This window comes from Danio rerio, chromosome 9 (genome assembly GCF_049306965.1).
Source record: "Danio rerio strain Tuebingen ecotype United States chromosome 9, GRCz12tu, whole genome shotgun sequence".
NCBI classification, from domain to species: Eukaryota; Metazoa; Chordata; class Actinopteri; order Cypriniformes; family Danionidae; genus Danio; species Danio rerio.
In genome coordinates, this window is record NC_133184.1 from 30,448,350 (window position 1) to 30,471,192 (window position 22,843).

General features: G+C 34.0%; 2 long non-coding RNA genes across 3 annotated transcripts in view; one reads left to right on the forward strand and one right to left on the reverse strand.

Annotated features, from left to right (window-relative positions):
- Positions 1-22,843, forward strand: part of LOC101884827 (uncharacterized) — a 100,648-nt gene that overhangs the window by 54,615 nt on the left and 23,190 nt on the right. The gene's annotated exons all lie outside the window — the stretch shown is intronic.
- LOC141376142 (uncharacterized) lies at positions 3,104-7,793 on the reverse strand. Its single transcript, XR_012385449.1, has 2 exons — positions 4,192-7,793; positions 3,104-3,973 (listed from the first exon to the last, which is right to left on the reverse strand). It is a non-coding gene; the product is annotated as an uncharacterized lncRNA (long non-coding RNA).

Consider the following 22,843-nt stretch of genomic DNA (forward strand, 5'->3'; position numbering starts at 1 on the left):
TTTCCCATTAAGGCCGCTCTTATGTCATACATTAGTTCATATCGTCACATACAGTAATTCATGTTCATGTAATTCAGCTGTGTATGTCCACAGTAACCGTTCACTAAGAAGCCAGTGTCCTAATGAGTGCTGTGGGCCGATTTTTTTTGTCCTCTCTAGGGGTGAAGCTGACGTGGGTTTGCGTCTGAGTGCACGTCGTCTTGCCTCTTATAGCCATATACAGTTATGTAATTTGTCCTGGCCATGAGTTGATTACACTTTTTGTTAATATGTTTTATATTTATTTACTTCTAGCCAATGAAGAAGTGAAAATGTTGCCATGTGACGTAATCAAAATCATCACAAAGAACAGGAAATGGCTTCTTAATATTTCTCTTTTTTTTTCAGAAAATTCAGACAAGTCTGATAAGATTTCTGGTGTACAATGCTGGTGATCATTTATCAGTGGTTTTATGTAGGAAACCTTTCAAATGAAATTTATTAGTGTCCATACTTTGTTGCTTTATTAATCGAAGAAATCTCATAATTTTTAAGGCAATGTGTTTTAAATGGTTTTTTTTTACTCAGGTAACGTATTACGTTTTACAGCGAATAACCAAATTTTACAGTCATAATCCAATTAAATATGACAGAAAATATAAAACTAATACCTTGGAGCTAAAGTGAAAGTTTTATGCAATTCAACAATTACATTTCAAGTTTAAAGTTTTGACAGACCGACAGACAGGCAGATAGATGATATAATAGTATTGATATTCACTCACCGGCCACTTTATTAGGTACACCTTTCCAACTGCTTGTTAACACAAATTTCTAATCAGCATGGTCTAATGTAGGCATGGTCAAGATGATCTTCTGCAGTTAAAAAAGCATCAGAATGGGAGGGTAGGTGATTTAAGTGACTTTGAACATGGCATGGTTGTCGGTGCTGCCAGATAGGCTTTTCTGAATATTTCAGCAATATGCTGAGGCTTTACAGAGAATGGTCTGAAAAAGAGAAAACATCCATTGAGTGGCAGTCCTGTGGGCACAAATGCCTTGCTGATGCTAGAGGTCAGAGGAGAATGGCCAGACTGGTTCGAGTTGATAGAAAGGCAACAGTAACTCAAATGAGCACTCGTTACAACCGAGGTATACAGAAGAGCATCTCTGAACGCACAACACATCCAACCTTGAGGCAGATGGGCTACAGTAGCAAAAGACCTCACCGGGTGCCACTCCTGTCAGCTAAGAACAGGAAACTGAGCTAACAATTCTACAGGCTCACCAAAATTGGACAATAGAAGACTGTAAAAAAGTTGCATGGTCTGATGAGTTTCGATTTCTTCTGTGAAATTCTAGTGGTAGGGTCAGAATTTGGCGTCAACAACATAAAAGCATGTATCCTTGTATCAACATTTCAGGCTGGTGGTTGTGTTTTAATGGTGTGGGGTATATTTTCTGGACACTTTGGGCCTATTAGTACCAATTAAGCATTGTGTCAATGCCACAGACCTGAGTATTGTTGCTGACTGTCCATCCGCTTATAACCACAGTGTACCCATCTTCTGATGGCTACTTCCAGCAAGGTAACATGCCATGTTATGAATCGCACATAATCTCAGACTGCTTTCTTGAATATGACAATAAATTTACTGACTCAAATGGCCTCCACAGTCACCAGATCTCAATTAAATAGAGCACCTTTGGAATGTGGTGGAATGGAAGAGTCGCATCATAGATGTGCAACTAACAAATCTGCAGCAACTGCATGGTGCTGTCATGTCAATATGGACCAAAATTTCTGAGGGATATTTCCAGTACCTTGTTGAATCTATGCCACGAAGGATTAAGTTCAAGCCGATACTAGTCAGGTGAACCTAATATAGTGGCCAGTGAGTGTAGTTTATGAATAAAAAGTTTAGAAGTAAAGGCAAGACCATGAAGGTAAAATTGAAAAGTGAAATCAGAAGATATTTCCTGTTGTTATAAGTTATTGTATCAAGTAAAAATGAAACAATTTACTTAAAATAGTTAGTTCCAAATTTTGGTAAAAATCCAATTAAAATGTATTAATTGATTTCATGTTACTGTAATTTTTGTCTCTTGTGGCTTCATTTCATTTTCATCCTTTTCCAAGATTGCCATATATCCGGCCGTATGTCTTCATGGGTATAATGAATGTATGATTGCCCTGAGGATGGCGCAGTGCCTGAGATTTCCTCTTGATTAAAGCTGAGCATCTCTTTCCACATACTTATATTATCTGCATATAACATCACATCTATTTTAAAGCAGAGATAGTGGGACAAGATTAGCATTCTAATTGATTGTTCCTGTGCTTGTTAGTGTGTTCGCCGAAGTTTTGACTCTAAATAGTCTGTTATGAAGAGCATCAGGGGAGTGAGACACTGTTTGATGGCCCACAGACACTCAACAATATACCAGGAGACAACTGGGGACGCATATATCTTTATCCCTAAAGCCGGTAACTTTGACAGCTGGGAATAAACATGTCATCATGAAAGCAGTTCAGACATTGTTGGCACATTTAACGCATCTTTATCTCCATCTCTTTCAGCTTTAAGACCACCTACACTTTATAGTGCATGCATGTGTGTTGTATATCAAGCTATATTTAAAGATGAGCTAATAAGTAGTGTTAAAAATGAAATGCAGTCAGTCATGTGGTTTGTAAATTATCCGTCAGATTAATGGGCATTTGTGCTGCAACTATTTAAAGCCCCCACATGCGCAGGAATATTGATGTTATGTAAGGATCTGACTGTGGGAGGAGAAATAGTCTGACTCTCCTGAGGCAGATTGTAAAGACAGTGATTCTGTCATCCTCGTCCAGGCCGTCGAACTCCCTCCGCAGGCCAAATTAACTGGCGTTCATGTCTCTCTCTGTCTCACTGTAAGGCATCCAAGAGTCAAGTGCCCTAATTATGCTGCAGTGAATACAGTTTCTCATTTCAGTCGGCCTCTGAAGACAACAGTTCATCAGTTCTAGTGGTGTTAGGATGCTGTAATGAGTGAAATGCTCAACCGAGGTTACCTGTGTAGTACACATCTTAAAAAGTGTTCCCTGATTTGTACAATGAACATTATTGATTGTCTTCACTTCTTTTTTTTTTTTTTTTTTTTTTTTTTGCTGGTCTCTCCTGCTGCATATTCTGTACAGTTTCAGGCTTTCAGTAGGGTCACTGGATAATTTGTCATCGCCATAGCATTTTAAAAACAGCTTGGGGAAAGAGAAGAAAGATGTGAGCTAGACATCATTAGTTTGCCTATGAAGAAAGCTGCATATGCTGGTTAGGTATATTTTGAAGCATGGCTGCGGGTTTGAGCTGGTTTAAACTGGTCCCAAGCAACTAGTTTCCTGTTAAGACCATCACATAACCATTTTACTCAGCAGCCATGTTTGAAATGCCTCTTGAGCATTCCTATCTCTTTGAATGGGGAAACATCAAATTCCACAATACTTTTTCCAAGCGTGTGATTAAATTTCATATTTTGAATCACCAATCAAATTTAAAAACATTCTCATAAATTTTATTTCTAAACATTTGTCAACCCCAAAAAATACTACATTTTATCAGGATGTCCAAGCTAATGAATAAATTCAGGATGCCAATCTTCTTTACATTTGTTTCTGGAAGAAGCAGGCTCAGAGATCATCCTGTCAATCAAACTATATGTAACTACATTAAGAATCAATCAACTTATGTAACACAATATTATCCTCCAAATAAAAGCTAGTCTAATTTCCAACTTATTTCTAATGGCAAATCTCCTTCTAAAATGACTCTTTGTTTACACGTTTGTGGACATTGAAGTTGTTGCCATCATTTGATTTGTGTTTGAAGGGCAGAAGTGGGAATAATGTAATGAGTTCAGATGGAAAAGCTTGTATTTTTTTATTTATTTCATTCAGATTACATAGTTTAAAAGAGAGATTTCAAGGTTTATGTAGATATATATTTTATATCCGCTGAAGCAAGAATTTACTGCACTGAAATTCCTGTTTGTTTGCCAAACCTAGACAGGTCATAACAATGAAGCTGCAGAAACTGTCATAAGAACGCATGTCTTGACAGAGTACCTTCTCTGGAGAATCATTAGTCTATAGCATCCATAATGTTTCCATTTTCCCTGTTCAAAACGATATGTGTGAAACGACTTGTGCCTTTGACATGACCAGCTAAGAACCAGCTAAAACTAGTATAAGCCATCAGCTTTGCTGCAAACATACTGTACCTATCCATCAAGGTAAAAATTTTGATCAGACGATGATTCATATCAACAAACTACAAAGGGTTTTATGACTAAATAATTTTTATCAGGGTGAATTTAAGAAGTGTAACATTGAAATAATATGAATACTTCTGAGATTTGATAGTCAACTGAGTTAATTTATTTCTGCCATGAACACATCCAACATTTTCTTAGAGGATGACAAGCTGACAAAACATTGCTGTCACTCTGATAAAAGTTTTATTTAAGGAATAAATTACAAAGCACTGCAGTGTTTGAGTGTTCTGTGTTTGTCTGTGATAATTAGTCTACCAAAATGTGTATATTCCATACACGCATGAAGCTGATCAGTCAATTCTTGCTGCGCACCTCCACTAGGAACGGCCCCTAAAAGGCTGCCGTCATTTGCGATCTTCATCAGTTGATCTTCTTGCACAGTCATGGTGGATTCACCTGATTTTTTGACTAATGGGTTGTGGGTCCATTCCTCGGCAGTTTGCTTGTCATTCACAGGGCCTTTTACCCTTTACAAAAAACTTTCCAAAGACGTCTGTTTCTTACTCATTTTGCTGCTTGTGGGTTAAATTTGGGCGCTCAAGTGACCATGAGGTAACCGAGAGAATACAGGCATTTTTCAAAATAAAAGACTTTTTAAAAAGATAGATTAGACTCAGGTAATAAATAAATGAATTCTTGTGCAGTCCAGTACCAATTGATCCACAGACCGGTACCGGTCCATGGCCTGGTGGTTAAGGACCACTGTCCTGCGCCATGCAGTTAATGACACAGGAGCAGATTAGGTCACCTCTCAACCTGTGCGTACATAGAGTTTCATGCCAGAAATTACACCTACTGTCAAGTAACTCATGTTAAATAAATAAAAGCTTTGAGTCAGAGGTATGAATGTACAGTAAATTAGTAGAAATGAGAATGAGAATTAACCCTCTATTAACCTAAATGCCCCACTGGGGTCAAAAAGGGTCAAATTTACCACTTAAAACTACCACAATTTTACTTTTCAAAAGTTTTGTGTCAAGTGATTTGTCTTTTGTTGACAACTTACATGTTTAATAAAGACCAAATAAACCAAAGATACAGTGTGCATTAGTGCCTGTCCACTTTTCAGCAGTTTTTGCTTTTTTTTATTTTTCCTGTTCGTTTTTCCCATGAGAATAAAAAAATATTAATAACAAATCTTGGTCAAAGCGTTAAAAGCCATGATCCAAATTATCCAGTACTAACAGAATAATCAGATACTGTACTACAGGTTGTCATAAGCAAATACATCAGCCATTTCGAAATTGACAAATTTGTAAATGCCATTCACATTCATTGTTTAGAAAAAAGCACTGAGATGACATTGAACTTTCTTCATCAATGATGTGCATGTGGTTGTGAGTCAGGCAGTTGTAGATGTTTTTTTGGCAGCCACCCTACCAAGACATCGTACTGTGATGAACTGCTCTGACATTTAATATCCGGGGACCTGTGGGAAAATGGGAATTGCATAGGAGTTTTCAGCCCAAAGCAACGGACACACTCAAGTCCATCACACACTTGATGCTCAGCCACTACCAATCCTCATCCAATGCCCAAAGCTGTGGTAAATGAGCTTCAGTCACAGAAACCACAGAACTAAATCACCACCTGCCATGCTGTGAAAAAAATGCAGATTTGGATGAGGACGCCACACAGAAGGAATTAGTCTGAAAAGAAGTGAATCTGAGAAGCTCCAGATTCCCCAGAAGATCTTCTATAAATCCAGCTGTGTGCTCATGCATTATTCTCTCTGGAATCTTGCGTCAGAGTTTCCCTTTTAAGGCATTGCTTTAAAAAAAAAAAAGGTTAATTATCATTAATGTTGAGAAATGCATCCAGCACAGTTTGAACATAAAGCTCTCTCTCTCTAGAGACAATGGTTGTTTATGGCTCTTATAGAATCCTAAATGACAGTCCAAGGAAAGTTGGAATAGCATTTCTCCCTTATGTAAAATTACTCAGGCTCTGTTATGCTAGGAGGATGTACACAATCACTCCTCCCTCTGGTACAGTTTACTGTCCATTCCAGCATGACTCTGACTGTTATCTTGGTAAATCCCAGAAAGACTAGATTCAACTTTTAGACATTTATTTCTCTTTTTTATGTTTTGAAAACAGAAAGATGCTCTCACTTAAAAATAAAGGTGCCAGGAAGAATCAAAAGGTGTTTTCACAATGGATAGAATAACCTTTTTTTAGCACATTAGGGAAAATAAAATATTCAAAGAACCATACTTTGAAGAACTTTCAAAAAACGTTAATGGAAAAAAAAGTGTCAATTGATGTTAAATCTTCATCATATTTCAATTAAGGACATTCATACAAGTGTTTTAAAGACATGCATTAGAAATCCGCTACTAACAAACATATACAATAACAACTCTGGGTTATGAAATTGAAATTAAGGACAGTATTTATAACCCTCAGTTTTTCTCTAGACTTGATCTCATTTAATCTCATTTTTATTTCTGGAATCAAGGCTTTATCTTGATGGTATTCTACACTGTAAAAAATATGATCAAAGTCAAAAATATGATTGAAAAGTAGCTTAGTAAACTAAGTTAATCATGTACTTCATTTTGTAAGTTATGCAAGCTTTTTAAGTCTAAAGTTTTAGTTTAACATAACATAATGTTAATTTGGTTCAGCTTAAAAATTGAAGGCAACCAGGATTGTTTTACAGTGTAACAATGCAGAGATTACACAGTTGGCTCTTTTAGCTTCAAAAACACCACAAATACAAATATGAAGCCTGGATTATTGCTCTAAAGATTAATGATTATAGTAATAAAACAATGGCTAGAAAGAACACTCAAAAATAACTTTGACTGCATGTTATTTAAAATGAGTTGAAACAACTAAATACTTATTTTATGTTTAATCTACTTACATTTGTAACAGTTAAGTTAATGTAATACATTTTTGTTGGGATAACATAAAGGAGTTGTGTGGAACCCAGCATTTTTTAAAAGTGTATGCCTACAGAGGTGTTGTCTATTCATTTGGATAATTAATATGAACATGATCCTGATTCATTAAACATAAACATATGCACTCTGATCAAGTGAAAGACAGATGCTTTGTGAAGGCAAACCAAGAAGAAACTGAAACATTGCGTCATGGTGTTTTCTTTTTTTTGAAAGGATAGTTCACTTCAAAATTAAAATTTGCTCACTGCTCAGACTCAAATGATTCCAAACATTTATTTGTGATTTTATTTTTTTTTCTGTTAAACAAAAAATAAGATATTTTGAAAAAGCTAAAAGCTTGGAAAAGCAAATATTTTGTTAACATTACTGCTTTTCAGCTTATTTAATAATACTTTTCTTTTGTATTTAACAGAAGTAAGAAGGTCAAGCAGGGATGCTTTTCCGAAAACCATCGTTCTCAGCAACAAATCAATGTTTGTTGATTTGGCTTTTCCCAAATCTATCGTCCCAACGAGCATTCGAAAACTGCATCGCAAACTTTTGCACTTGCAACTACACCTCTAGAGCTGTAGTTAGAAGCATAGTCCCTGGTTATGTTCTATTCACAGTTATGCCCCCTTTGCCCTATTCCTTTTGAATGTTCCAACATTTAAACTTGGAATGATTAAAAAAAATCATTAAAATCATCTCTATACCTGTAATTTGCTTTGAAAGTATTTTTAGAGTTCAGTTTTATTGATCCTCATATTAACAATTGCGCTCCCTTCGCAGTGCACTTTGAACTTTGCATGTGCACTTGGCACGTTTATGCCATTTTGAACGCCGATGTGGCTTATGATGAAAGCTATAAGTGACCTATATTTAAGCTTGTGAAGACAAAAATATATAGCACATTAATGGTTTTAATTTACAGTATAGTAGCCTACATTCTAAAGGTACAGGAGCTGTCACTGGGGCGGTACCTTTTTAAAAGGTACATCATTGTACCTGAAGGGTCCATAATGGTACCTCAAAGGTACTTTTTAGGTACATTTGGGCACTAATATGCACCTTTGAACTACCACAGTGACCTCTTTGGGTACAATTATGTATCTTTTGAAATGGTACTGAGCCAGTGACAGCTCCTGTACCTTTGTTTCTGAGAGTGTAGGTTATTTTTTAAGAAATGTATTTGTACTGTATAGCCTATGACATGGGCTGATTGGTTAGAACATCTCTGCAGTGGTTTGAATGTGTCAAATTGTAAAAGTAGACTTTTCAAATATAGAAATAAACAATATCCTACTTAATAATGATAAATAATAATTATTATTAATATTAAGTGGGATTTTTTTTCATTTCATAGTAAATAGACTACTGTAAATTAGAATAAAGAGATTAGATTACATGTTAGCTAAGTGATTTTATGTAGAATAAAATATGAAATATTATTAACAATATTTGTAAAGGACAAATAGGCCCCATACTGTATTTGCTGTTTACGTATATTTTAATAATATGGAGAGCAAGTGCATGTGTTTACCAAAATATTTTAGTTAAAATGCATGTGCGTAAATACAATATATTTGCACAAAAAAAATATGGGGTTTTTCTTTAAAGTTGTTAGTCCACCCTGTTTCGAGCGTCATTATGAATATTATGTTATAACTAACATGATTAAAATGATGGTTCTGTGACAGAGCAACTACTGTTTTGGCAAACACTCATGACTACATTCTTTTCACTACATTTTTTCTCAAATGATGCATCGTTCTATGATAGATCAGCCATAAGTTATGTCATTGTTTGAGAAACGCACCCCAGGTTTGGAATAAGAAAATAATAAGTAAAGGATGACAGAGTTTTTTTCCTGTTTTATCCTTTTGAAAATAGTTTGAAAGTATAGCGATTTATGAACATACTATAATAATAGCAAAGCTGATCAGTTCATTACTTGGATTTTATACTATAATTTACATGGCAGACTGAGACTATGAAATATTATTTTAAATATGAAATATTATTTCAAAAAAGTTAATAAAATCACTTTGTAGCATCAACGCAGTTCAGACGAGTAAATAAATGAAAAACTGTATTTAATTTATTTTTGTGCATATTGCAAAAACACATTACATCATTTTAATTAAAGCAAACATTGCAGAAAATGAACAGCAATAAAACATCACAAGTTAATTTCTCTGAAAGAACCATTTCTAGGGAACAATTTAGCAACCTTGAATGTGTAAAATGCACATTTGATGCACATAAAAGCAGATGTCTTTGGGAAGGAAGGCCTTTGAATTTGAAAGTTAAGATCCACAGATTACATTAAATCAACAGAGCCATATGTAGTCATTCTCTACTAAAAATTAATTCATTCATTCATTTTCCTTCAGCTTAGTCTCTATGTCAGAGGTCGCAACTGTGGAATGAACTGCCACTAAAAGTAAATAAAATATTATAATTATATAACACATTGAGGGCATTTTCACACCTGTCACTTACATGAGATGTTTTAGTTTTAAACCGGATGTATAGAATGAAAAAACAAATGTATCAAGGTGATCTAGAGTTGCAGTGCAGGGATTCAACTGTCCCAGTGTGCAGCAGACTGAGGGAACTAATGAAAGACTGGGTGTTTTGACCTCACAAAGGGGAAAAAGCACCTCTAAAATGTCTTACAGTAAGAGAGCTGACAGCTTCTGACTCCATCACATCTTGTTATTCTCATCATAGACTCAGTGGAGATAGTAAGTTCAGTCAGTGGCTGTTAAAGCTGCACTGCGGGCCTTTGCTCTGTCTGTCCTGTGCATGAAAGGACGCTAACATGTGCTTGGTCTTCTGTTCCTCTAAAGACCTTGTGTCCACTGCTTTGACACTGCTGCAATTATTTCTGATGTTTGGTTGAATTGTGGGACTGCGAGGAAGCTGGTGTGTGCGTTTTGCCATGGGCTTTGTCTTTTTAAGATTCAGAGGATTGAAATAAGAATGTAAAATCAAGGGTCAGAGAGCTTTGGTGCATGATAGAAAGCATTATATCAAGACTTTGAGCTATAGCTTGAGCCAGAAAGAGTATATGAACATTTTTTGTTTTCTGCTGAGAATTTTGTAAAAAAAAATCTGCAGATTTATGCGAAATTATTTAAGGAGTATTATAACTAATAATTTAATATGTTAAATAAATACTATACATTTTTAACTTTTATTTAATGTTTACAATGCAAATTTGGTAAACAAAGCAAGTCTCATATAATACATTTACTAAAAGACAGAAAATATTACTTTACAAACTGTATCGTACATAAATTCATTTCACATTACTATTTTTTTATCACAATAATATTAGTGAAATTAATTTTAAAACTGAAAAAATATAAATTTCCACACCTTTACACAAGTAAATACATAGACTCAATGATGGGCTACAAATCTGCAAATTTCTGCTCGCGCAGATTCTGTGTGGGCCTAGCTATAGCTCAAATACTAATAGCACAGATTAAGCATTGTTTTTACCCATATACGTTTTAGTTGTTATCTCCCACATAAAACATATGCCAGAGTAATTGGTGGTTCATTCCACTGTGGTGACCCTGGATAAATCATTAACTAAGCTGAAGGATAGTAAGTGACTGAGTTTTAGTTCACGTTTTTACGTATTTCTTTTATGTATCTGAGCAAATGTAACAAATTTAATTTCTATTTTACTTCAGAATCTTTATTTTCTCCTTGCAATAAATGAAACAATGCCAGTTTTGCCTTGAATCGTACGGAGACTAATTGGAAACATGGGATGAAAAGGGGAACAAAAAAAAAAAAGTGTTTAAAATAGGGGTCTCAAACTCAAATTTGTGGGGAGCCATTCAGTGACTGACAAATGATATGTGGGCAGTTGTTACAGTACCATACAGAGACTTTTAAATGGAATGTGCTGAAAAAAAACTAATCGTTGCAGCCCGGAGGGTGGAGGAACTTTTTCTCTAGGATTATGGTTAAGGTAAACAACAAACAAAAACGTTTGTTCACGAGACTGTTAATGCAGCATTTTGCACTGATTTGCCAACAAAAGTAAATAAAAATAAACATAAATATGACACAAAACACAATATATGAATAATAATCTGTCCAATGTCATTCTGACATTTTATCTGTCAGATGGATTTAAGTGTTCCTTTATGTAATATAATATATAATATACTGCTTGTAATTGTGGCTGAATTTTGAATGCTGCAATAGCTTTCTGTATTTCATTATATATTGGCACAATTTGTTTAATTGTGTTTTTTGTTTTCTCTATTTTTTATATTTATACTATCTTTGTCTATGACTAGTTTTACATTATCCTTTTTTTAGCATAATAATAATAATTTAATAATGCTGATAAATGCTCAATTAACTAATTTTTAAAGTGCACCTGTATCATTTAAAATCATGAAATTTAGTTTGTAATGATAAAAAATATATATTTTTATTATGATGTTAAACATTGTTTATTATGTATAAATATTCTGTTTTCATTTCAATTTAATTGAAAATGAAAATGTTTTAGTTTTTATGTATTTTTTATTTTTATATTAGTTATTTCAGTTAGTATTTAAACTATGGTTCTCAAAGTCGATTTCTGGAGGGCCGCAGCTCTGCACTGTTTTGCACCAACCCTAATCAAACACAGCTGATCCAACTAATCAATGTGTTCAAGGTTACCAGAGACTATTAGTTGAGTTTAAGACCATTGATCTAAACTAAATTAAAATGAGAAATATATCCATGGCAACTGCTTTAAAGACACTCTAAATATGACATTTGCTGTTTGTTCAAATTTATTTAAACTTAGCTGAAAAACAATTCTTGAGATTTTTTGGGGGGGGGCAACTTAATTGGTTTATGTTCAGTCCTCTTAAATTTGTAAAAAACTAAGTTAACTTGACTTTCATGTTGTCCCAATACAAATTGATAGTGTGGAAAGCAACATTTTTACAGTGCAATGAGTAAATACATTTAGATATTTCAAATTTAGTTCACATTTAATCTTAAGTATCAAAAATGTATTATGTACAGTCCAATAACCTGGGATATTAGTTGCATTGCAGCATCATTATTTTAACTCTCACAGTTACTTATTTTATTATTTTAATTATATTATATTATTATTATTATTTATCATTTTTGTGAGACAGAACATGTTCTGTATGTTTGGTTCGAGAAAATTAAAATCAGTCACATATGCATTCAAACCTAATTATGCAAATATAACCATCTGGATTCTCACCAATGTGAGCAACATGTTTGGAATATTAAAATGAATTATTAAATATTTATATTACTTTACATCATTCTTTAGACTGTAAAGCAAAACACAGGGACAGTCAACTATTGAATCGCATGAACAAAACCTATAGGAGTGACTCATTCACCTGATTCAACCTTCAAAAGTTTGTGAAGCTCATTCCGTTGCACTCAGATGCCCAAATAAAACTGCCTATTGCTCATCCCTGCAGCACTCAGAGCTAAAAATAGATCTGATCACAGTCAGAGTTCAGAGCCAACAACTCTCTTGACATGATGATCACACATGCTGTTATGAAAGAGCAGTTCCAAACCACTCTTTTGTTCTCCTACTTTAACTTCGACAGATAATAGTTGGCATTAGAATTTAAATCTTTTCATTCATTCATGACTTCATTCAAGTAGATTTTTTTTTTTTTTGGTTGGTTGATGCTTGGAGCGTTTCTGATTAACATGGGCTCTGTTCTATAAACCTGGAGCATTTATGATTCATGCAAAGCTGAGGTGGAGAGGGCACAAGGCATTGCTGGTTGGTTTTATGCCAATCCTGTTTGAAGGCATTCAAAAGCTACAGATGATTCTTGCATAAGAAAAAAGTGAAAAACAAATTTTTTTCTTAGCCTGTTGGCTTAAAGAAATAGTTCACCCTAAAAAAATTATTTATTAATTAAGTCACTTTTTACTGTCTTAAAGAGTCCCTATTAGGGTTTTTTTTTGAAAATGACCTTCCATGCAGGCTTAAATCTGAAAGTGCATCATGAACACTATTCATTCATTTATGAAAAAGTTGACTCATTGTGGTTTGAATGAATCGCCACAGTAACAAATCTTTAGCCGTGTTGACATGACGTCGAAATGGAACTTAAGCCCCACCCATTTGTTGCGAGCACAGACCCAGAAAAATTGAAACCCTCGGCCCTGCCCACAAACACTATAGAAAGACGAAGATGAAGACTGTTTAATCAAGTCGTGTAGACGCTGTGCTCTGAGGTGCTCTGAAGTTAGTGTTATTTTCCTTACCCAAAGATTCCCATAATTTTTTTTAACGAGTGCTTCAGCAATCTACACACTTACAACATGGCATTCGTCTGCCGTTTGTTAAAGGAAAGACTATTGACGTACGGGACAGTTTTTGACTGGAACTTTACAGTATACAGTTTATGGATCAGTTCCTTCCTCCATTTCGCAAGTGTAAGTGCGTGCGATTAAAATGGTTGCCTCCTTGTTTTCTCTAGCTTGAAATGATGTATTTAATTGTGTTTTGTTACTTGTAACCACTTGTACTGTATTTGGTTAACTCTTTATATTCACATATTGGGTCTAAAGCCACGTTGAAAATGTTCCGCGTGCCGCTTTGTTTACAGATTAAAATGCGTTTGTGAGCACGTGATCCACTGCCGTTTGTCGTTGCTATGGCCACTATCAGCTGTTCCTACACACGTGCGGTGGGCAAGTTTCATAATAGATCAACTTTTACCGCTTTGTGGATTAATACTGAATGTGTGTCCTTGTTTTTAATTATGGTTAAGAATAGAGCCATATGCTGGTGTTTAACTGCATTGCTTTAATGCACTCTTGCATTGGGTTCACACATAAACTCTGCACTGTGACTACTTCAAAATTGTTAATAAGCTGTGGTGGGCTTTTCTCTTTGTCTCACGCTGAAGGCAGTTGACCACACATAATAGACTGAGTCATCGCACCAATCAGTGCAGATTAGCTTTGTGCTAAGAAGGAGTTTGGGAACAAATCACTGAACAAATCAAATGGGAAGTGTTGGGATAATTAGGTAAAAAATGCATATTATAAGACAATAAAAGTGTTTTTGACCTTGAAAGCATATCAGTCTGTTCTTGCAGACCCACAAAATCAAAATATTACTTTTTTAATGCATAATATAGGGGCTCTTTAATTGGTTTAAACCTTTGAGTTTCTTTTTTCTGTTAAACACAAAAATCTATATTTGAAAGAATGTTAGAAATCGGTAACAATTGTGGAAAAAAAAAAACTATGATAGTCAATAGTTACTGGTTTCCAACATTTTTCAAAATATCGTCTATTGTGTTCAATAGAAGAAACAAATCTTATAAGAAAAATTATTTTTTTTTTTTCTATGAACTGCCCCTTTAAATCTTACCTGCCAGAGCAAGTACACTTCGTCACCTTAGAATTATAAGGTTGTATCTGACATTTTTGTCAAAATGACATGACATATTCTTATTAAATGACAACTTATTTACATTATGGGATGTTTTTTTATAAGTTGTTTACATTTAAGATTTTTTATTTAAAAAACGAATGTTGCACACATACTCTTTGCTATATGGAATGCAAAAACTTTAAAGCTCATTATCTTAAAATCATTCAGAACGCAGATCGAACCTTATAATTCTAAGGTGACGACTTAGTCTGTCTTTTGTTTTTCATCTGTCAGTTAAATGACTCGCATTTCTCTCTTTTTTATGATACCAAGAGTTTGCATGCCCACAGGAAGTCACTTAAGCTATGCAACAGCATTATGCATATTTACATGTTTGCATCATTTTGTGGTTTTATTGCCAGTGTTGATGAGATTTTTGAGTCAAAGTTAGGTCACAGTGGTGGAGTCCCATTAAAAAGAAATTCACAAATGAGATATTGTCTTCTAGACTAAAATGAGGTTCAATAGAGAGGAAATGGAGACTTTTGTTTAAATGAATATTTCAGCCAAAATGAAAATTATATTGCTATACTTAAATACATTAGCAGTCAAAAGTTTGTGGTCAGGTTTTTCTGGTGGCATTTTTTAAATCTAAAAAAAAAAAGTTAAATAGTTAAATATTTATTTATTACTTATTGTATGTGCATGCTTTCAAATGAAACTATTACTTCAGTCATTACTGCTTTTATTACTATTACCAATAATAATAATAATAATAATAATAATAATAATAATAATAATGATAATAATAATAATTAATATTAGAGTTATTTCTGAAGGATCATGTGACTATGAAGACTAGAGTAATGAAGCTGATCAATTATCATAAAAAATCTTTGGAATAAATTAATAAATTAAGTTATAAACTATATGCTTTTGAATAGTTATTTTATAGTGCAATAACATTTCACAGTTTTACAATGTGTACTGTATTTTTGAGTAAATAAATGCAGTCTTGGTGAGCAGTAGAAGTTTATTTTAAAACATTTAAAAATTTTACTGACCCCAAACTTTTGACCCGTAGTGTATATCATTCCAAAAACTGACTTGTTCTGTGAAGATGATGTTCTCAAGAATGTTTTTTTTTTTTTTTTTTTTATTTAGTTACAGTCAAAAAGGTTCAAAACAGCACTGGCCTTCACTGACTCTTACTGGATTGACTTAAACTAGCTGTTTTTCTTTCCTTTCTAAAAATATCTCCACTCAAGAAACAAGTTATTTAGTTAAAAAAAAAAAAAAAAAAAAAAAATATATATATATATATATATATATATATATATATATATATATATATATATATATATATATATATATGGGTGAACAAATAGGTAGGTTATCATGCTAGACGATGGCCTTAATGCCCATGCCCATTATTAAGATTTTTTTGCTTCCCTGCTGTCAAGCAAGCAAAATAATGTGCGCTTGTTATTTAATATTTGTTGTACAGCATGACAATATATGAGGAAATAATCATTTTGACAAAATCTGAACACGTGTTCACAAGAGACCCATTTGAATACATTTTAAAACTAGGTAAAAACAATGCCTGGAGAACAACCTCTGAGCTGCGTAATCATCCTCTCAAGCCCAGTTCAGTCAAAACTCATTTTCTGCAACTGAATTACAGTTGTCACTCACCATCTGTGATTCCACTCATTGACTTGGACAGGGCTAATGTTTTTGTGTATATTACAGTGGTGAATAAATCTGTTTTGGTATTAAAGAGTCTGTTAAAACAACATGAAATTAAATGAAAAATTACTGACCACTTACTATCCCTTAAATTATTCCAAGTGTTTGTTTTTACTCTTTTCATATATATTGTTTTTAGGTTTGTATTATTTTAAAGAACATAATAATTGGTAGTAGCATTTAGTAGGAAAAATACAATTGAAATCAATGGCTACCTGTTTCTAGAACACTCTTCATTTGTGTTCAACACTCAAGTAAGAACAAGCGAGTCAATAATCACAAAATGTACATTTTTGTGTGAACTGATCTTCTCAGAGAATTCTCTGAGTTTGTCGATAAACAGCAGGTGATTTGCAATAGGATAACTTCAGAGGTTATGTGAAAATTTTTTTTTAGAATTTCTCTAATGACCCTCTGGAAAACTTCCATCTGGGATAGTGATTTAGTCTCTGTTCTTATGGTCCTGTCAACAGACTGATAGTTATCTTTCTCGGAGAGTGAGGTTAGGCCAATGAAGATATGCAACAATAAAACATGCCACTGCTTTCCATTTCATTACCCTGTCCCAGACCTGTCACTAAAATATGAAGGGATTTTAATAAGATTATTTTTAAATTTAATTTGATATTCAATATAACTTTTCCATGTGAGATCAGCAGCACAGGCAGGAAATATAGAAAACTAGAAAAGAGCCTTTAGAAAAATATACATAACCCATTTATCTACAATGTAAAACATATATATTAATTAACAGTGTCCATATTTTGTGATTTACATGTGTCTTCTAGTTATTTATGGTTATGAATTGCATTGTGAGTTGTTGATTTCTTTTCACAAAGCGAATTTTATTGACATTTTAGTAGTTTGAAACAATATATCTTATAAGAAATAATATAAACACTACCTGACAAAAGTCTTGTTGTGAATCCCAGTTGTAAGAGCAACAAATAATAACTTGACTTCTAGTTGATCATTTGGTAAAATTACCAGAAAGTTGATTTTTGTCCAATGAAATGTCTGTTGAACTGCATCCCAATCATCATAAATACTGCAGAAGACCTATTGAAATCCGCATGAACCCAAGATTCTCGCAGAAATCAGTTAGTCAGGGTGCTCCAGGGTTGGCCAGCCCAGTCACTAGACATGAACCTTATTGAGCATGCCATGGGTATGATGGAGGAGGAGACATTGAAGATGAATCCAAAGAATCTTGATGAACTCTTGGAGTCTAGCAAGAACGCTTTCCTTGCCATTCCAGATGACTTTATTATTAAGTTATTTGAGTCATTGCAGAGACGTATGGATGCAGTCGCCCAAGTTCATGGGCATCATGCACAATATTACTTCTTTTTTCACTGCACCATAACTTTATATTCTATACTGTAGATTACTTCTGTTAAGTGACAAGACATTTGTTTTAGCAAAGTTAGACCTTATTGTCTTAATTAAATAATTAAAAACCAAGGCATGATCATATTTTATTTTGGTAAAATAAGCTAAATCTAGAGGCCTTTGCCTTTCATAAAAGCCACTTCTGATACCAAATGATCAACTAGATGTCAAGTTATTATTTTGTTGTTTCTAAAACTTATATAGACGACAAGACTTTTGTCAGGTAGTGTATAAACGTATTTCTAATACATTAAATATTTAATATATTACTATTTTTTCCAAATTATTTTGTACATCATCAAAGTTTATCAAAGTTTCATAGTGCACATAAAAGCATAAACAAATAAAAAACATGAATCACAAAATACAGACAACTGCTTATTTACATATATATAAATATATTTTACACTGTATAGTTTCATGGCTACATAATAGGCTTTGAAAGAGCTCTTCTGTAAGTACAATAAATATAACTGTTGTACATTAGTACACAGTGCTACATTGCTACATAAAAAGCTATTCATGTGCAGAAGTAAAGACACAATGATAACAAAACTAACATAATTGATTTGAGTGGGATAAAATTGTAGTTTGAGCATCCCAAACACTCAACTAACACTCAACAAACGTGAAGATCTTTTTGTGCATAGTTTGGTGTTCAATAGAAACAGCAGCAACAAAAGTACCACCATTGTTTGGTTTGGCTCATGCTTTAGAGAATATTTGTCTGTTTTCAAAAGAGGAATTATTCAGACGTCCTTGTTTTTTCTCCACATGCATTGACTCGATGAAGAGCCTTTGAGTCTGTGTACTTAGCTTTAAATCATGAAAGCCACCCACATTCAGAGCACTCGGTAGCATGAGCTCATTCTACATCGGTGAACAAACCCACACGCGTACTTTACACGTGGGAGGCATTGTCAAGCAATTTGACTTCAATGCAAACAAACACCTTTTTGTGTAGCCAAGTTAAACACTGAAAATGGAGCAGAAAATTGAGACTCAGCCGAGCTCAGAATTAATGCAAGTTAAACAATCCAGAGAAAGTGAAAAAACTCCAGGAGGGCTTAGTTCAATTGACAACATGAAAACACCAAATATTTGACTTGATAGCTGTAATAATCACGAGTCAATGTATCTGTGATTGTGTCAATTCAAATAATTAATTTTATGTTAAAATTATTAATTTAATTGAAGGGTTAGTTCACACAAACGTGAGTCTGTCATCATCAGACTCATCATGTCCTTCATTGTTCTAAACTTGTTTAAGTTTCTTTCTTACAAAGATATTCTGTAGAATGAAAAACGTCACCCACTTCCATAGTATTTTTTAATCCTACTATGAATGTCAAACGCTGTTTATGCTAAACATTTTTAAGAATATCTTGCTTTGTGTTCGACAGAAAAAAAGAAATTCAGATAATGCTTTAAAATAATTTCCATTTGTTGATGTTAATGTATTTATTTACTAACATGAACAAACTATTAGTAATGCATTTATTACAGTATTTATTCAACTTTGTTAATGTTAGTTAACGTTACGTTACTGATAACTCAAGGTAATAAGCATAACTTTGTATTTTAATAATGCATTAAAGGGTTACGGAACACCAAAACACATTTTTTTAGAGGTTGACAGTCATATGTATGTCCCACAATGCTAAAAAAAACCTTAAAGGACACAAAATATTTAGCTAACAAGTGAAAATTGGTTGTTTTTGCATTGTTTAGAGCAAATTCGTTCTTCTGGTTTGAAAAGAAATTTTGAAGCAACATCAAGATGATGAGGTCATTGGGTAAATTCCAGCGTGGAGATTGGCTCTTTGTACCAGTCGGTGCAAACTGACTTCATTGAGTTTTCAGCATGCCTGTTTATTAATTCTTGAGAAAGACTTGGTTTGAACCAATCAGCGTGCCCTATTGTGAACAAGGTGCAACTTCAATTTTATGCATGATATAGCTTTGAAGACTCCTTTTGTGTTCAGAGAGATACCACAATGTCTTGCCAACCGTAATTCAAACAAGTAGAAGAGGAGGAATTGTTCGGAGACATGGGTCATCAGTGTTGCATTTATAAATGTGCCGCAACTAAGGTTTTGTTTTCATTTCCCCGCGATGAAAGCACAGGTTGCGTGTGGGCCCAGGCAGTAGTACTACAGTGGTCTGCTAACATGTGATTGAACTATAATTAAAAATGTATTACAAGATTGTTCATACTTATTGTAGTTAGTGTTAGTACATTACAATGTTAGTTAGTACAATGTTTGTTAATACATTAACTAATATGTCCTAATGGTACTAAAATGTCACTAAAATTCATAACAGTTTAGAACCACTCCAGTGTGAGTAAATGCTAAAGAAAATGTAATTTTTTGGGTGCACCCTGCAGGCACAGAATGTCAACATGATGTCATATTGACATTGTACCCCAACGTCATGGGGATGTTGGATTTTGTTTGGAAATGAAAAGAGGCCGACATCAATGTTCAACCTAAAAACAACCTAAAATCAACCAAATATTAACATCTAATCATGTTACATCTTGACGTTGTGTGGACAATACCACTATGACATATCAGATGTTGGATTTTTTTACTTTACAACACAACCTAACATCAACTAAATATCAACATAATTTGACATTGTTATTGGACGTCAAAATAACATTGTCCGTAGGCATTGAATTTTGGTCAACTAACATCATGACCTATATCTAACCTAATATTAACGTCTTATGATGTGTCACGTTAACACAAATTCCACACACCCAAAAATTGTAAGTTATCTTACAATTCATACTAAAAAACGCCCCATGAGTTTTTGTCTTATTTTTGTATCATGATATAGTAAAGCGATATCATGCAAATGCAATATTGAATTTGTATAACACTTCAGTAAATAAGAAGTTAAAATCCTGTTATATTTTAGACACAGCATAATCTCCACACTGTAATTAATTTGATTTAAAAATGTAATCGCTTGATGCTCCCATTTATTTCTTCACCAAGCAGAATGTATCCTATTCAGCCCTATACTATACACCAAAGATAATCTACCATGAGCTTTGTGGTTTTATTTGATATGCAAATACCTTTTAAATACATTTTAGATGCCGTCCATGATCCATTTGACTATTCAAAATAAAAGCAGCCTGTTGAGATCAAATATAAAGAAAAGTCAGCTTGAAAGCAGAAGGGAGGGCATTTCTGTTATGCAGATGTGATACAGTAGGGAATGTAGGGATTATGTACTATGGGTGTGATGGATGAACATTGATTTCTGTGTGGTTATTCACACCCAAAACACAGCCTTACGCTGGGTTTATCTGCATTTCCCAGCAAAGCATTCAGTGCTTTATCAGAGCTGTTTCACATTTGGCGTTCACAACCAGGAAATTTGATTTCAGATGCTTCAAACATGTCAAAGTGAATGGCTGACTGTGATCTCTTTGAAAACCATTATCTCCTGTCTTTACCTGTCTTTCTCTTCAATCATCAGGGCTGATCTACTGGTCATACATTATTAGATGCGGATCTGATTCACCAGTTAGAGCAGAAGCTATTTTCTTTCTTTAATATCTTACTGATCTGAAAGCTTTTGTTATGGAGGATGTTGTCAATATGAGTTACATAATAAATCTGTTGCTATCAAAGCATGCCATCCTACACAAATGCTTTACTCTTGTAAATATATTCAATTCAGGACATGATCAAATCCTTGAGTTTCCTCAAGTCTTTCATAGAATCTGAATAACATAACAGCAGCTCTTTAATTCTGAATGCAACTGATGCAATAAACGGATCTGAGGAAGTTCTTTAATGTGGTCCGGCAGTCATTACTAACAGTTTTTTGATATTGTCACATACTCTTATTCACAGTCTAATGAGGACAAACCTGGATACTAAGCCTGTCTCTGAAAATAATTTACTTCCACCTTGCAAATGGAAAGGTTCTCTACTCGTCATTTCATTATTGAAATGGCTTTACAGGGTGACACTGGCATAGGATATAGCTACTAATTCAAAATGAGTGAATACCCTGCTGTCAGACAGCGTTTTAGATAAGAACATTTGAGAATAAATGGAAATATCCTTATAAAAGATTGTGCTGATAAAAGCGGCTAATGAGTGCTGTAGATTTAAAAGATCTGTGACTGCAGCTTGAATGTGATCAGAATCATTTGAAGAAAATGGAAATGTGTTGCTGTAATACACTTGATACCTTTTTGTGTGTAAATGGGATAGAGGATACAACTGCTGGCATTGTATTTTGTATTTGGCAACATTTGAAAAACATGCTCGGCAAAGTGGCCTTTGGCATAATCAAAACCTGATGGCTCTGTCAACAGTGGTTTAGTTGGTCACTTAACAAAATGGGCTCTATGGACTCGCATAGCGGTCTAGGTAAAGTCTGAAGCGCATGGCGCAAAAGCATTAAGGGTGTGTCTGAATGCATTTTTGCTATTTTAAGGTTGATTAAAAATGGTTTGCACCGTGGCACATGGTCTAACAAGGTTGAGCTAATTTTCTTAACGAGTTATGGATGTGTTTTAAGCTTTATGTTCATTAAACCAATCCGTCTCATCTCCCATTTTCTTTAAGAGTCATTTGTGTCGCGCCATGGCGCATTTGCTGTTTACATGGCGGATTTGTAGGTGGAAAAACTGAATGGTTCACTAGAGAGAAAACAGTTAAACAGATTTTCTGCAGTGCCAGGATAAAGAATGAGCCACCTTCATTCCGCCTTTTTTACTTTATCTTTACTTTACTTTGACTCTATACTTTCGTGGATAAGGAAATGGTGTTGTACGCACTCTGCTGAGGACATCCATTAGCCTACCTATTTAATTTAGTTTGTTGAGCGCAATGAGCAAGCAAATAAAAAAAAATAATAATAATGAAGTTAAATCCAAACACACGTCCTATTCTTATACCCCATATGGTGATGCATAAATCTCCAAATCCCGACAGGTGGACAAATCTAAACTTGTTGTTATTAAAACAAATATAAATATGCATAATAAATAATACTGATAATAATAAAAACAACATTATAATACAAAAATTGTCATGAATAAACTGAATTTATTCAG